This window comes from Callorhinus ursinus, unplaced genomic scaffold, assembly GCF_003265705.2.
Source record: "Callorhinus ursinus isolate GAN/ISIS: 27379988/994484 unplaced genomic scaffold, GSC_fseal_2.0 scaffold1, whole genome shotgun sequence".
NCBI classification, from domain to species: Eukaryota; Metazoa; Chordata; class Mammalia; order Carnivora; family Otariidae; genus Callorhinus; species Callorhinus ursinus.
Genome location: NW_027397063.1, coordinates 51,395,013 through 51,409,013, shown reverse-complemented (window position 1 = coordinate 51,409,013; position 14,001 = coordinate 51,395,013). Strand labels below are relative to the sequence as shown.

At 39.7% G+C, this 14,001-nt stretch overlaps 1 protein-coding gene across 26 annotated transcripts in view; it reads left to right on the top strand.

The window, feature by feature from the left end:
- Positions 1–14,001, top strand: part of ZBTB20 (zinc finger and BTB domain containing 20) — a 777,345-nt gene that overhangs the window by 453,207 nt on the left and 310,137 nt on the right. The window contains exon 7 of one of the 26 annotated variants that reach the window (XM_073893621.1): positions 13,694–13,879. The exons of the other annotated variants lie outside the window; for them this stretch is intronic. The gene's annotated coding sequence lies outside the window, so the exon portion shown is untranslated. The remainder of the gene's footprint in view (positions 1–13,693; positions 13,880–14,001) is intronic. 26 annotated transcript variants of the gene reach the window in all.

Below are 14,001 nucleotides of genomic sequence, written 5' to 3'. Positions count from 1 at the left end.
TGAACAGTTGGAACTAGAATTATTCTGAGTAAACTGGGAGATATGGTTACCCAATTTACAAAACATAATCCTGAGTCTGAGAGTGATGTGTTTTGAGTGAAAAAAGGCCAGCAGAATGAAAATCCATGTATCCGACCTATAACTTATCTTGATTTCCAGCTCCCATGGGGTTGGTTCTTAATAAGCACTGTTCAACACTTCAGCCTCATGTTCTGCCCAAGAGGTGACAGATTGTTGCATCCATTTAAGACCAACTCAGAAGGAAGAGTGTCACCTGCTGAGATTCAAACCCTAATTTTTTTATACCACTTGATAGTTGGGGGCTCCCTTCTAAGCTTTGACTATGCATAACCCAGACTCTCAGACCAAAAGACATGTTCTATGCAGTGTTCCTCAGAAAACTAACCACTTTTATGAGGGTCTAAGCGACAAACATTAAACCAACATTTGAAATGTTAAAAGGGAAAATCTATTCAGCAGTTAAATCATTTTTACAGCTGATCAAAATAAGATTATATAATGGAAAGGTCTTAAGTTAGTAATTAATAAAAATAATACACTGCTAAAAAAGTAATTAATAAAAAATAATTACACTGGTATATTTTTATATACCAAAACTAAATATGATAGCATAGGACTGTGTTTAATCTTAGAACATCTTTTTAACAGGCACAAAAATAAATTTTAATTTGAAAAAATATACTATTTATGAGAATGTATTGCTATGCATCATCAACGTAATAGTCTTCTTTGCCTATAAAATGCTATGTTGAAAGATGACCCTCAGAGAGTGGTATAATCAACAGAAAATGTTAGATCCAGAGAGAGTTTGACAATTATTGCTAACTGTTGCTGAACTATTTGGAAATTCTTCAAATGAGATTAATTTTCTCCACCTAGCTTAAGAACTATTTCCTCAATCCATATAAAGTTCAATTTAATTGCATTTGGTTCCTGAAAAAAAAATACCCATTTTTTTGCACTTTAAATTTTTATTTGAGGTAGAAAGTTTCCCTTCTGGACAAGTTGCAGCCTGGAAGTGGTAAAATGTCTAGGGGGTAGGGGGAGGACTAATGAAACTTTGTTGTGGAATAGTTCACAAAGGAATACAAGATACGTTACATAATGCAGCCCTTTGTTTGTGGAGCCTCTGACAGAATCCTGCAGTTTGTGCTTGAGCTGAAAGCCGCCACCAAAGTCCTCCCTAACTCCAGGCGGCTCTGAGTCTTTCTCTCCACCTCCTGCTATGATTACTCTGGCTTCTGATTAAATCACACCTTATATTTAAGGTCACTAACCTAAAACGACCCAAAGCTACTTATTTCTCTCAACAGTTCCCCATTACTTGTAATATTTGGAAGGCTTGAAAATAGCTTCTGTCCCAACTTCGGTAGTCTTTTCTCCAAAAGCAAGTGCTGTAACAATTTCCTCATGTGTGAGTTAAACTTCAGGTGAAAGATTTTGGAAGCTAATTAGCATGCTAAGGACTTGAGCATTTGGGTGAATCACAGTCATGCTACCTGAGGGACAGAGAAAGTGTCTCCTTACAAGTGATATTTAACAAGTGCTGATTCCTCACTTAGTTTTAATACAGTTGGAACTGCATTGCATTGTCTTCTTTGTATTTAATAGAAATCTTGTTTATATGATCTCTTCTTTAAAACATCCATCCCTTTGGGGCGTATTCTAATGTTTTATTTCTTAAAATAAATTTTTCCTAATTTTGGAAAACTTTTAAAAGTTTCTTTTATTATATGAGTAACAGAACTAGGTTGTAACAAATTCTTCTCATAGAACTTCTTATTTTAGACTCGAATTTTTTTTTCTTTTCGAGCTGGTTTAATTCTCTTTTCATATCTTAGTACAATTACAATTTTCCCCTTTGATTTCAGAGTGAGAATTTCATTACATGTATTGAATGTCTAGTATATATAATCAAGATGTGAAGCAAATGATTATTTATTAAATGCCAAGAATGTAACCAATGTTTACCATTTGGTTAAGAAGAATAGTCCAGATAATTTAAATTATGAAAGTTATTTCTTGGTTAGAAAAGTGTTCAGTAGCAGAAATCCTGAGTTGAGTGGCTTAAACAAATAGGGGTTTGTGTTTCTCACAGAACAGAAAGTCCAGAGGTAGGGAGTCACTGGTGTGTGATAAAGCCAGGGCCAACATCTCTGGGGTTCTCTTTGCCTTTTGTTCGTGCTTGTTGCTTTAGGATCACAAAACAGTTGCTGCAACTCCATGCATCATGTCTATGTTCAAAGAAGGAAGAGGGGGAGGAGTATCAGGTGTTGAAAGGAAGTGTTGAATCACTATATTGTACACCTGAAACTAATATTACACTGTGTGTAAACTAACTGGAATTTAGATAAAAACCTAAAAAAAAAAAAGAGGGAAGAAGGGAATGCCAAAGGATCGTCTTTTACCTCTACCTTTATCAAAAAAGAAAACGCTTTCTCAGAAGCCAGCAGATTGCCACATAGATCTTACTGAGTAGAACTGGGTCCCAAAGCCACCCTTGGTTGCTAGGGAGGCAAGGAAATCAGGGAACAGATTTGTCATAATTGGCTCAGAAATATCATAACTCATCATACAGGACTGGGCACATTGCCATTCTGAACAAAATAGGGGTCTGTAGCTAGGAAGAATTGGGGGAATGGGTATTGGGTAGGCAAGAGTGTCAACTCTAGCTGTGTAGGCAAAACAAAAGGAAAGTTAATGTGGACGACAAAAACTACAAAATGATTTATGTGGAGGTAGAACACAAGATAACTAAAGCAATTAGATCAATAAAAGAATAACAATAAGACACTCTAACTAAGGGAATAACAAAAGCTTAAAAGGAGGAACGTCTATCCTATATTTGAGAAGTAGCCACTACATTGTGAATTCCTTAGTTCTTTGAAGGCAGGAAGTAAGCCTTATTTCTATTTATTTTCCTAGTGTCTCACACACAGTAGATGCTTATTGAATCATAGTAAATGAATGCGTAATATTCCAACCCAGAAATCCAGACATGACTTCACAAATTATGGAGTTAACAGAAAAGAAAATTTAAAATTTAGGACTCCCTTGACAATACCAGGATAAAGGCAAACACTAATACAGTCCGGCTATACTCTAGAATACTTGTTGGGAAGGATTGGAACCTGGGATGCCTAAGAAAGGTAGAGCAAGAAGTGGAGGCTGAAATGCCAAGTTGATAAATTGAACTTGACCTGTGAAAGCCCGATTATGTTTCTGGAATCCAGTTTCGGTAACACACAAACAGCAGTGTTCGACAGGCCCTCCACGTGTTAGAAGCACCAAGCCTGCTGCTATTGTTTGCTCCGTTTGCTCAAAGTTCTGCTGTCTGTGTGACCTTCAGGGATGTCCAGTGTGCTAGGGGCTTTGGAAAAATGAAAAGTAGCTCATTGAAGGTTTCCTAGATGACTACAACAATTGAAATTTTACGTTTGTTCAGTGGCTGGTGTATGCCAGTCACCCTGCTGCAGTTTTTTAGGAGATTATGAAAATAACCCTGACTATAAATTGTTTACATTCTAATTAATAATTTAAATGTTTTGATTGATTTAAGATAAAAGAAAGGAAAAAAATTAATACTGTTCCAAAAAAAGAAGAAGAAGAAGAAGAAATAAAATCAATCAAAAGGATAGTTTGACTGGCTTTTATTGTTATGGTGCTAATTCAACCAGACAACTGAGCCAAGAGTTAAACAACTTGTTTCTGCAAATACGATACAAGTAACTTCCACTGAAGGGAAATTGCTTTTCTTGCTATAGGCCTGCTTTTTTTTTTTTTTAACAAAGAATAAAGTGTCTTGTCCTATTTTATTTCCCAAAACCTAGAATTTAAATTTGGTTTACAGTCTACAATATGGCTTAATAGTAGACTGAAATAATAGGTGAAACTAATTTCATTTTTAAATTCTACCTTCATGAATAATTTCAGAGACTGACATTACCTTTTGTTTGTACAACCTTGATTTTACCTAAGAAATATGCCAACAGGTTGGGGGATAGGCACAGTATTAAAATAAGCAACTTTAATTACTTGGCGTTTCTAGCACACTTATGGTTTATGGCCATTTAATGAAGTTTACTTGTTACTTTAGGCTTCAGCCTCCCTGGTTAGATCAGAAGACTTCAGATTTATTTGAATTGAAGAGTACTTCTTATTTAACAAAGGAACATCTATTTTGTTTTAATTGAGTGATGTATTTTCAGTGGCAGATCTTTAACAACTCCTCCAAAGACTTGTAACATTGCTAATATTGTACTTGAATAAGTTATTTAATTTATCTGAGCATCAGTTTTATCATCTGCCAAATGAGTTAACTGGACTTGTGTGATCTCTAGCTACTTTCAGCTCTGAAATTGTATGATCTCATTTTTCAGTTCAATTGAAGAAATTTTAATAGAACACTTACATAATGTAAACCAATATGGTAGAATCTAGATGGATACAGAGGTGAATAACATGATCTTTTTATGTAAGTAGCTTATAATTTGATTCATTCAAGGTTGAGATGTCTATTTCCCAACGCATCCTAGCTCCTTATGTTTGGGATGTCATTTATGAAGGAGGGTATATAATTTATTCCCAAAGGGGTACAAATTTAGTCATCTGTCAATGTTTCTCATATCTAGACTTGAAGAACCAAAAAAAGGGTCTGAACTATCATGTTAATAACATTGTGCATTTGTACCCCACCTTCACTTCAAAGAATTTAGAGCATTTCAGAACTATTATCTCATTCATCCCTAAAGAAGCCCAACGCATGTGGAAAAGGATAAATATAGTTATTCCCATTTTCGTAATTAGAAACTGGACCCTAGGTTTCCTGGAGTTCTGTACTGAGCCAGTGAGTGAGAACAGTGCTGTCATCCAGGACTGCACAGCCAACTTCCCTTGGGTGGGAAAGTTTCTTTTGGCAAATTCTATAGGGCCCCACGGCTAAATTGTCTTCCACACTGGATCCTTCCTTATTCCCTGTTCAAACAGCAGCTTAGCCATTGATGATTTCAGTTGTATCAACAGAGAGAAAAAAGGTTTAGGGGAAGAATGGCATGTGTGCAGCAACACTTGTGATAAGCAAGCAGTGATACCATATGATATAATGTTTCAGTGTTCGGTATACATTAAAATTAGAAGTGAAAAGGGGATGCCTGCGTGGCTCAGTCAGTTAAGTGTCCGCCCTAGGCTCAGGTCATGATCTCAAGGTCCTCAGGTCATGATGCCAGGGTCCTGGGATCAGCCCTGCATTGGGCTCCCTGCTCAGTGGGGATTCTTTTTTTTTTCTTTTTTTTCTTTTTTTTTTAAGATTTTTTTTCTTTATTTATTTGACAGAGAGAGAGAGAGAGCGAGAGCAGGAACACAAGCAGGGGGGCTGGGAGAGGAAGAAGCAGGCTTCCCACCGAGCAGGGAACCCGATGTGGGACTCGATCCCAGGACGCTGGGACCACAACCTGAGCCGAAGGCAGATGCTTAACGACTGAGCCACCCAGGCGCCCTCAGCGGGGATTCTGCTTCTCTCTCTCCCCCTACCCCTGCCCCCCTGCTGGTGCTCTCTCTCTCTCAAATAAATAAATAAAATCTTTTAAAAAAATAAAATTAGAAGTGAAAAGAAGTTGGGGACTCCTTCATCGATCTAATCAAACTACAGAGGCCCAGCAGCCATAAAGAAACCTGCACTTATGCTAGGTGAAAACATCATTCTAAACATGTCACCCTGAAAACTTTGTCTCTAGTCTTGGTATCACTAGGATTTTCCTAGCCTGCTTTCAAGAGGAGTCAGGAACATAAGAAATTTCCCTTTTTTTTTTTTTTACAAATCTTGCTAGATTATATTTCCTTCCTTACCTAAATTTTCCTAGGTAGTAAAAAAGTCGTATCTGTGTTTCGTCTCATGGTTTCCTTAGTCAAAAAATTTGCATCTGAGGCCTAGGAAGATGTTTGGCCCTCACAATTGAATGTTTAAACAGGTGCACGCCACACTGGGCTGGCTGGGGAAAGGTGGTCTCCTCCTTCTGGAAACCCTGACGTTAAGAGAATGATTCTTGTGTGGGCTTTCACAAGTGCTTGTAAAGGAAAGTTCAGGTAATTCTTAAATCTTATCACCTGGTTACTAACCAACTTGCCTCCCCCCATTTCTGCGTTCTCATGAAAAAATTGATTTAATAGATTCAAGATATTATTAAATACATTCTGCATTAATATTATATGTCCTCTTTGAATCCAAGTGGCAATACAATAGAATTTCATTTTATAAATAACACCTTTCAAGCTAACACCACAGGGCACAGTACAAAAGAATCAAAATAGAACACAAATGCTGTAATCAAATGCAGACCCCGGGAAGGCTGATTAAAAAGGCATGTTGCTAGTTAGAGCAGGCGACAGGGTAAGTATAGTGGGTCAGAGCAGAAAAGCCTGCTGAACAGAAGGGCAAACTAAAATAAAATGGACTCGCCTGCCTGACTCACATGGACTTCCGGCTCTCCTTTGTCATCATCCCCCTCTTTGGACTCAGGAATCACAAGGGAGAGGTGTGTGTATGTGTTTGTTGGGGAGGTGGGGATCAAACGTATGTCAGGTCATTAGGTTTATCCTCAGTCCTTACACACAACCCAAAGGAGGGGCATCCAAGAGACGACTGTTCGCAGCTAGCCAGGAGGCTGCCAGTGATTGTGACACAGACTGACTGGGCTTGCTTTTCTCCATGAACCACTGGTTTTCAGAGAACACAACTGTGAGGAAGCAAGCGGGTCCTGCCCATAATGTCAAGCACAGACAGTACTACTTCTGGCCGGGCATGGGGGCAAATGGGTAAACGAGTGAGACGCGTGCTTTGTGGCCTTCGCCAGGCGACAGTCTCCTCTCCTCTCCACAGGACTCTCTTCTCCCCAGAACTGCTTTCTGTGCCTCCGGCCTCTCACCAGCACAACCTTTCCTAATATCAAAAGTTTGTGTTTTAAAACCCTACCTCTAATTAGAGAATAAAAGGTTCAGGCCTCTTTTTATTTTTTATTATTATTTTTTAAAGATTTATTTATTTATTTGAGAGAGAGAGAGCAAGCGTGAGAATGGGGGTGGGGGGGAGGGGCCGAGGGAGAGGGCGACTCCCCGCTGAACAGGGAGCCTGATGCACAGCTCCATCCCAGGACCCTGAGATCATGACCTGAGCTAAGACCAGGAATCAAACACTTAACCAACTGAGCTACACCAGGTGCCCCCAGGCCTCTTTTTAAAGGAATTTAAGAATTAGGTGAAACAGTGTTGGTATTTTGGCAAGATACCTCCTTATCTATATGTAAAACCAGTTCTAAGAGTGATCACTGTATACCTTGAGGAATGCACCAAATTGGTCATTTCCTGATGCTTCTCTATTTGATATTAAAGATATAACAATGTAAGACAGGAACCATAGGAAAAATTTCCTACTAAATACATATTTCTTAAAAATAGCAACCTATACTTAACAGCCTCCCAAAAAAATGAGTCAACAGCAAATATGGATTCTGGAGTCAATAAAAAGGAAAGGAAAAAAGAAGTAAAAATGATAATTGAGATAATTTTTACCTCTCTTGAAGCTGTGGGTTGTGTGTAATGACTCTGATTATCTATTTAGTTGAAATTCTGGACTGGGATCACTGATGCATAAATTTAGGTCAATAGTTTAGTATTTCTGTACATCTTTTTCTTAATCTGTAAATTATAAACAATTAAAATACATGTGGGCAGCACTTGAGGGAAAAGGTTATTATACAGATACTAATATTGCTACTTTTTTTAAGATTTTATTCATTTGAGATACAGTAGGAGTGGGGGGAGGGGCAGAGAGAGAGAGAGGGAGAAGCAGACTCCTGGAGGAGCAGGGAGCCCAACTCGGGGCTCAATCCTAGGACACTGGGATCATGACCCGAGCCGAAGGCAGACACTTAACTGCCTGAGCCATCCAGGCACCCTGAGTATTGCTACTCTTAATAGAATATTATTTTCCTTAATTCTGACAGTATTTATTTAGCTATGCAGAGTCAACTTATTAGTAAAGGTGAACAGTATTGTAGTAAGTTGAGAACATTGGATTATAATCAGCAAAGTAAGAATTTTTATAAAATATGTGAGCAAATAATAACTTTGAGTTATCAATGCATTACCTCTCCAGTCCAAATTTACCCTTCCTTACCTTCTCTACAAAAATGTATCTGAGTCCTTTAAATATGTTTCTTTGCCAAGCTGGTGTGAGTGTACTTTGTTAGTAGAGGGTTCGGAGAGACATTACAGGAAGAAGAGCTTTTCCTTGCTGGTTCCTGCATATTCCTTTGGCAGATTCCAGCAGTATGCATAGCTTCTCCAGGGCCTGGTTCCTGCAGCACACACAACTGCTTTGGTGTCCAGCAGCTGAAGGACATGTAGCTTCTCCAGGCCCAGCGACCCGCAGCCTCCCCCAGCACCCACCACACATGTATGCACGCACATGCACACATACACGCGCACACACACACACACATTGGGTGGTCTGTGTAGTAGAGCGCCTCTGATGAGACACCTCCCTGTGAACAGCTTCCCTGCTCCCTAGAGTGCAGATTTCCAGCAAGATCTGCTAATGCAGCTCTCTAGCAATTTCCCTGCTGTTCATTCATCAGTATCTGTGCCTGGTCCACCAAGATCTGGATCCCACTCCAGGGCTGGAGGGAACTCTTCCTTGGGCATTGTATCTCAGCCCTCCAAGTAATATTTGCTATTCTTATATAATTTAGAATTCTCTTTACTTCTTACTAGCTACTCCCTCATTACTGCAATCCGCTGTTATAGTTAATAATTCTTTATATTAAACTTTTCCTGTTCAAATTGCTGTGTGGTTTCTCTCTCCTAATGGACCCTGACTAATACATACCCAAAGAATATTAGAATAATCTGTATTCTTTAGGAGTATGGAAAAGTAAATACGATAAGCCATCTCTTTATGGAATGGATTAGCATTAGTACAAGGCACCTTATCTAGGCCCGGCTATTAGATGAACAAAAACTTTTGAGAGGGTGCCTGGGTGGCTGAGTTGGCCCCAGGGTCCTGGGATTGAGCCCTGCATCGGGCTCCCTGCTCTGTGAGGAGCCTGCTTCTCCCTCTCCCTCTGCCACTCCCCCTGCCTGTGAGATCTCTCTCTCTCTCTCTAATAAATAAATAAATAAAATCTTAAAAAAAACTTTTGAGAATCTGATGCTAGATTGAAAGATGATATAATATGTTATGTACTATTTTTAACTACATACTGTTTTAAGGACCATTTTAAAAATATTTTACTTGATTTCACTGAGAATTTCTTATATATGAACTGTAATAAAGCAAACCACAAAGGTCTAGACTCAAAAGTAATTCGTTGACCTTGAAAAGATGTTGCAAAATAACACTATGTTGTAAACTGGTAGATTATTAATGCTAGGATAATAATGATACCCTTCACTTACTGAGGACTCAGAAAGTCCTTAGCACTTTACATTAATTTGTTGAATCCCCATAGCAATAAAGGTGGATACTGTTATTACCCCCATTTTACCAGTGGGCAAACAAAGGCTTGGATAAGTTAAGGAACTGGCCTAACATGCTATGTGTGGTAAGTTTCAGAGCCAGAATTTGAACCTAGATTTTCCTGTGTACCCTGGTTCTTAACCCCTGCCCTCTGCTTCTAGAGCACTACCACTGAAGCCGATAGCAAGTTACCTGGGAGAATAAACACAAAACCTTGTTTTTGTTGTTTTCATAAGTATCCAGGAAAACAACAACAACTCTGAAGTATCCCTAGAAGGTCCACCACACCCTGCCCTGAGCTCTTTCTGAGACAGGCAATCTTGTCCCCAACAAGATATGGACAAAACTGGACAGACACTGGTGACCCAGTCCCCAGAACCAAAGTGTTAACCATGTATCCAAAACCTAGCAGCCTTCATTCCGAGCCGAAGTGAAGGCAGATGAAATATTAACAGCAGTTCTAGCAGCACGAAATGAAATATGAGATCCTGTATCAGAAATTATTAGTAACCTGTTAAAAGAAATGCTGAAAAATGGCAGTTACCAAATTAAAACTGGGAAACAGAGCCCAAATGGGAAATTTTCAAAAGTTTGGAGGAAAATAAATGACAGATTGTCCTCTTGGCTCTTATTACTGTGCCATCCTAAATCCTACTTGGCAATACGTGGTGGAGGTAGAATAAGAACTGCATCACTGAGATTGATTAGAAGAGTAGCTGGAACTTGGTAGCATTTAGTGTTATTGAAACTGAAGGGTCTGGGGACTCTTATTATGAAAGGCTTCCTCTCGTTTGTGAATTGGCCCCTTTGCTCCACTTTTGGATGGCTGGCTTCCTCCATGCCGAGCTACACTGAATGCTCTACATGGGAAAGCTATTCTCCTTAAACGCCTTCACATTTAAAGCATCTATCTGGTTAGGTTCGTGTTTCTGACTCCAAATAGCTAGCATCAAAAAAGAGGGGGGGGGTTACAAATACCAAATACCGGGTAGTAAATGAAGGAGCTATTTTTCCATCAGTAACTGAGAGCAGAGAAAGGACTATAAGCAGAGTGGTTGAGCAGTTGATGCCAGCGAGAAAAAGGAAATGAGCTATAGGACCATAGAATCTTAGTGTTGGCAGAGATTATGGAGTTCATGTGGTCTTACCCTATCATTTTTCAATGAAGAGACTGAGACATGGGGAGTTAAGGGACTTGACTTGCCCTAGACACATAGTTGTTTACTGACAGTCAGGCCAAAAACATTTCCCAGTTCCCAGTCTGGAACTCTGCAGTTCAGCGTGCTATTGCCATCCTCTACCGAAAATTAACACTAACCCAGCCTGGAACAGAGAAGAATTCAGCATCTGTGGGGAACAAGAAACATGATGAATTTTGAGATGGAAATCAGTCTGGGAAAAAGAGAGGGGAAATGGATGATCCTGCTTGGTTGTGACTCATTGGCCAAGCTTGTGCAAGACAGTTTGTGTCCGATTACTCCCCCGTGCCTTCCCACGAAAAATAATAAAACCTTCGGTTGTAGTCCCCCAGGGTTTATATTTATGCATTCAGATTTGATTTGCTGGGCAAACTCTCCTGCATGCAGGTTATCTCCAGGTATGGATTGGTGGCATTGCTGTTGATCCCTGTGATTTACAGGAGCCTAACTTTCCTTCTCTAGCAGTGAAATATGTTCCAGAGTCTTCTCCGTAGGACACTCCTAACTGAAGATCAGATGTAGGTTCAAGATATAAGAATTATCTTCTATTAACCCTTGTATTCTATTAACCTCATGGAGAACTTGGGCAATATATGGGCCTTTTAATCAGGCTTATGAGTTAGGTGAAATATAGATCTAGAATTTGTAAGCACAGATTAATTTAAAGCAAAAGAGTAGCAAAGAAAATACAATAAAAAACGTCTCAATAGGATTCCCTGTGAAATAGCAGTACAGGTCTTTTAAACCAAATATTTTTCAGAATAGAGCAACCGGAAATGAGAGAATCAGACAGTATGATGAAAACTACAGATGGAATGCTTTGCATGAAAAGTGATTATAGACAAGAGAGGGCTCAGGAGTGGGTAGGCGTGGAGTTGAGAAGGAGGGGGTAACTGAAATAAGAGAAGATAATGCTTGACCAGGTCTAGTAAAATATTCCCTGCCACAACCACTGTTCCATGAAGAGATTGAGCCAAGAGGCCTGAATAAACTAACCTTAAGTTCAGAGTTGCCATTATTGTGGGAGGCATCAGGGAGAGCACATCCGGATTTGTGTTACACAGTAATCACTGCTGGGTGTCAGCATTCATCAGCCAGATGGTCAGACCCACAATTAATCAATTAGGCTGGGATGATCAACTGGACTAAGTTTCCCCTTTGGTAAAAAACCCTCATCATGCGGTCAAGGCCAATAGCACTTTTATCCTGTTGCTTTTGGAGAACCTTCTAAAAATCCCTCTTTTCTTTTTTAGGCTCCTAGTTACTGGACACTGTTAAGCTTCAAGCTGGTTTGACAATATAGATACCCCAAATTGGGAATTTAACATAATAGATTCTCAGCATGCTCTGTGTTCAAGAATAATGTTTAACACACCCAGACAGAAATGAGCTTTTTAAAGCAGCGTTCTCTGAGGAGTGTTACCCAACTCATTTTACTGGATGGAGCCTTCATATGGGTTCCATTCAATCCAGTGGAACAACACTGGAAATGACTCTTTCAGTGGGCACTTATGAAAATATGATAATCAAATAAAAACAATAGCAGTTTATTGAGTGCTCACCATGTGACAGACACTGCTATGATAAGGACTGACAAACAATGATTCAGTCCTTATAAATAATTCAACAAGGGTGATAATATTCCATTTCAAAGGCAAGAAAATCGAGGCTAGAAAGTTCATCTGCCCAAGGCTGAGCATTTGTTTAATAAAGATGTGTTGAAATAATTTAGTACACTCCGGAATGAAAACTAAATAAAATTTACTCTCCATTTTCTTACACATCTTACATATGTATGCATCTCTAAGAGATAACAATTAGGAATGTATAGTGGGTCCTTATTATTCCTTGTCAAAGAACTTTAAAGAAATCTTTCACTAGTGTTGCCCAGCTCTGCAGATCTTATTCTCTTTCCATACCATTCTTGCTGCACACCATCTGACTTGGAGATTCCTTTCTTCCTTATTATGAGGTCATCACTATTACTTACTGATAATTCTCGGTCTCCACCTCAATCTCCTTATCCAGATGTGGTTCCTCTAAGGTTGTTTCAGATACTAAGATTTTTTCCTTATCCGTTGGCTCATAAGGCAACTTGCCTCCTCCCAAACAAAATGTCTATTACTGACTGATTTTTTTTTATGTTGAACCTTGTTTTTCCTTCTGATATTTTATTTTCCCTCTCCTCTTGCTGTATTACAGCAACACTGGGAGAGATGTTGGAAAGTCCTGTTGGTGGGAAGTCTCTGTTTCTGATGGACATCTATGCTGACCCCATTGAGTAGAAGTACGGACACCATGTCATATGTCCTTTGCATTTTGTCACTGAGCTCGGCCCTCTCTTTTCTCTCCGCTCTTCTCTACCCCCCACCCAAGCTCGACTTAAGGAGTACTTCTCTTTAGCCATTCTGTATGACCAGTATTTTACAGGTTATACAAAGACACTATGGACTCAAATGTACGTCTTTGAGATATCAGTCTTTTATCTATAATTACATTCTTCTTTGGAGTAGGAGGTTTCTTGTTATTTAACAGCAGGGCTTTGCTTTTATTTGTTTATTTTGCTACTTACTAAATTGGGATAGCAATACCAAAATGCCAGGATCGTATATAGGTAACCACTGTTTCTTAAATCAAGTGCAGGAGCACATGGGAAAAAAAAAAAAAAAAAAGGTATTCCAGAAATCTTAACGAACCTCTCTTCTCCTCCAGGGCTCTGGCAGTGCCCTTTTTTCCTGCCCCTGGTACTCCAATTTGTTCTTGTTATGTTTGGTAGGCAGCTGTTGGAAGTTTTTCCCTAGCTGCTCCTTTTTCTGCAATCCTACAGTCTTCACCCCCGAGCCGATGAGGCTCTTTCATTTTGACCTGCAGTATCTCTGTGTATTGCAGAGCTGAGCCCTGCCATCTAGACTGCCTTTCTGCTTCATTTTGCTCCTGACCTAAACCCCCCCTGCTATTCCAGGCCTGGCCTCTCATGACCAGAGACTGCTGACTCATCCTGGCCTGTGCCAAGCTGTGCAGTCGCTTAGCGATGTGGACAGGAGTCGAAGGACTAGAATGAGATCACTGAACTCATTTCACTTGTTGCTTACGGTACAGTCCAGCATGAGCTGGAAATGTAGGAACCTCAGCCTCCCGAGCAGAAAGAGTAAGTAGATTACACACACTGCATCACCAAGTCCTCAACAAGCAGTGGTCGGGCGGTGGGTGGGGGCCGGCTTTCTCATGGCCGTGGCCAGGGCATTCCGGTTCATCAGGAGTGTTCCTTTG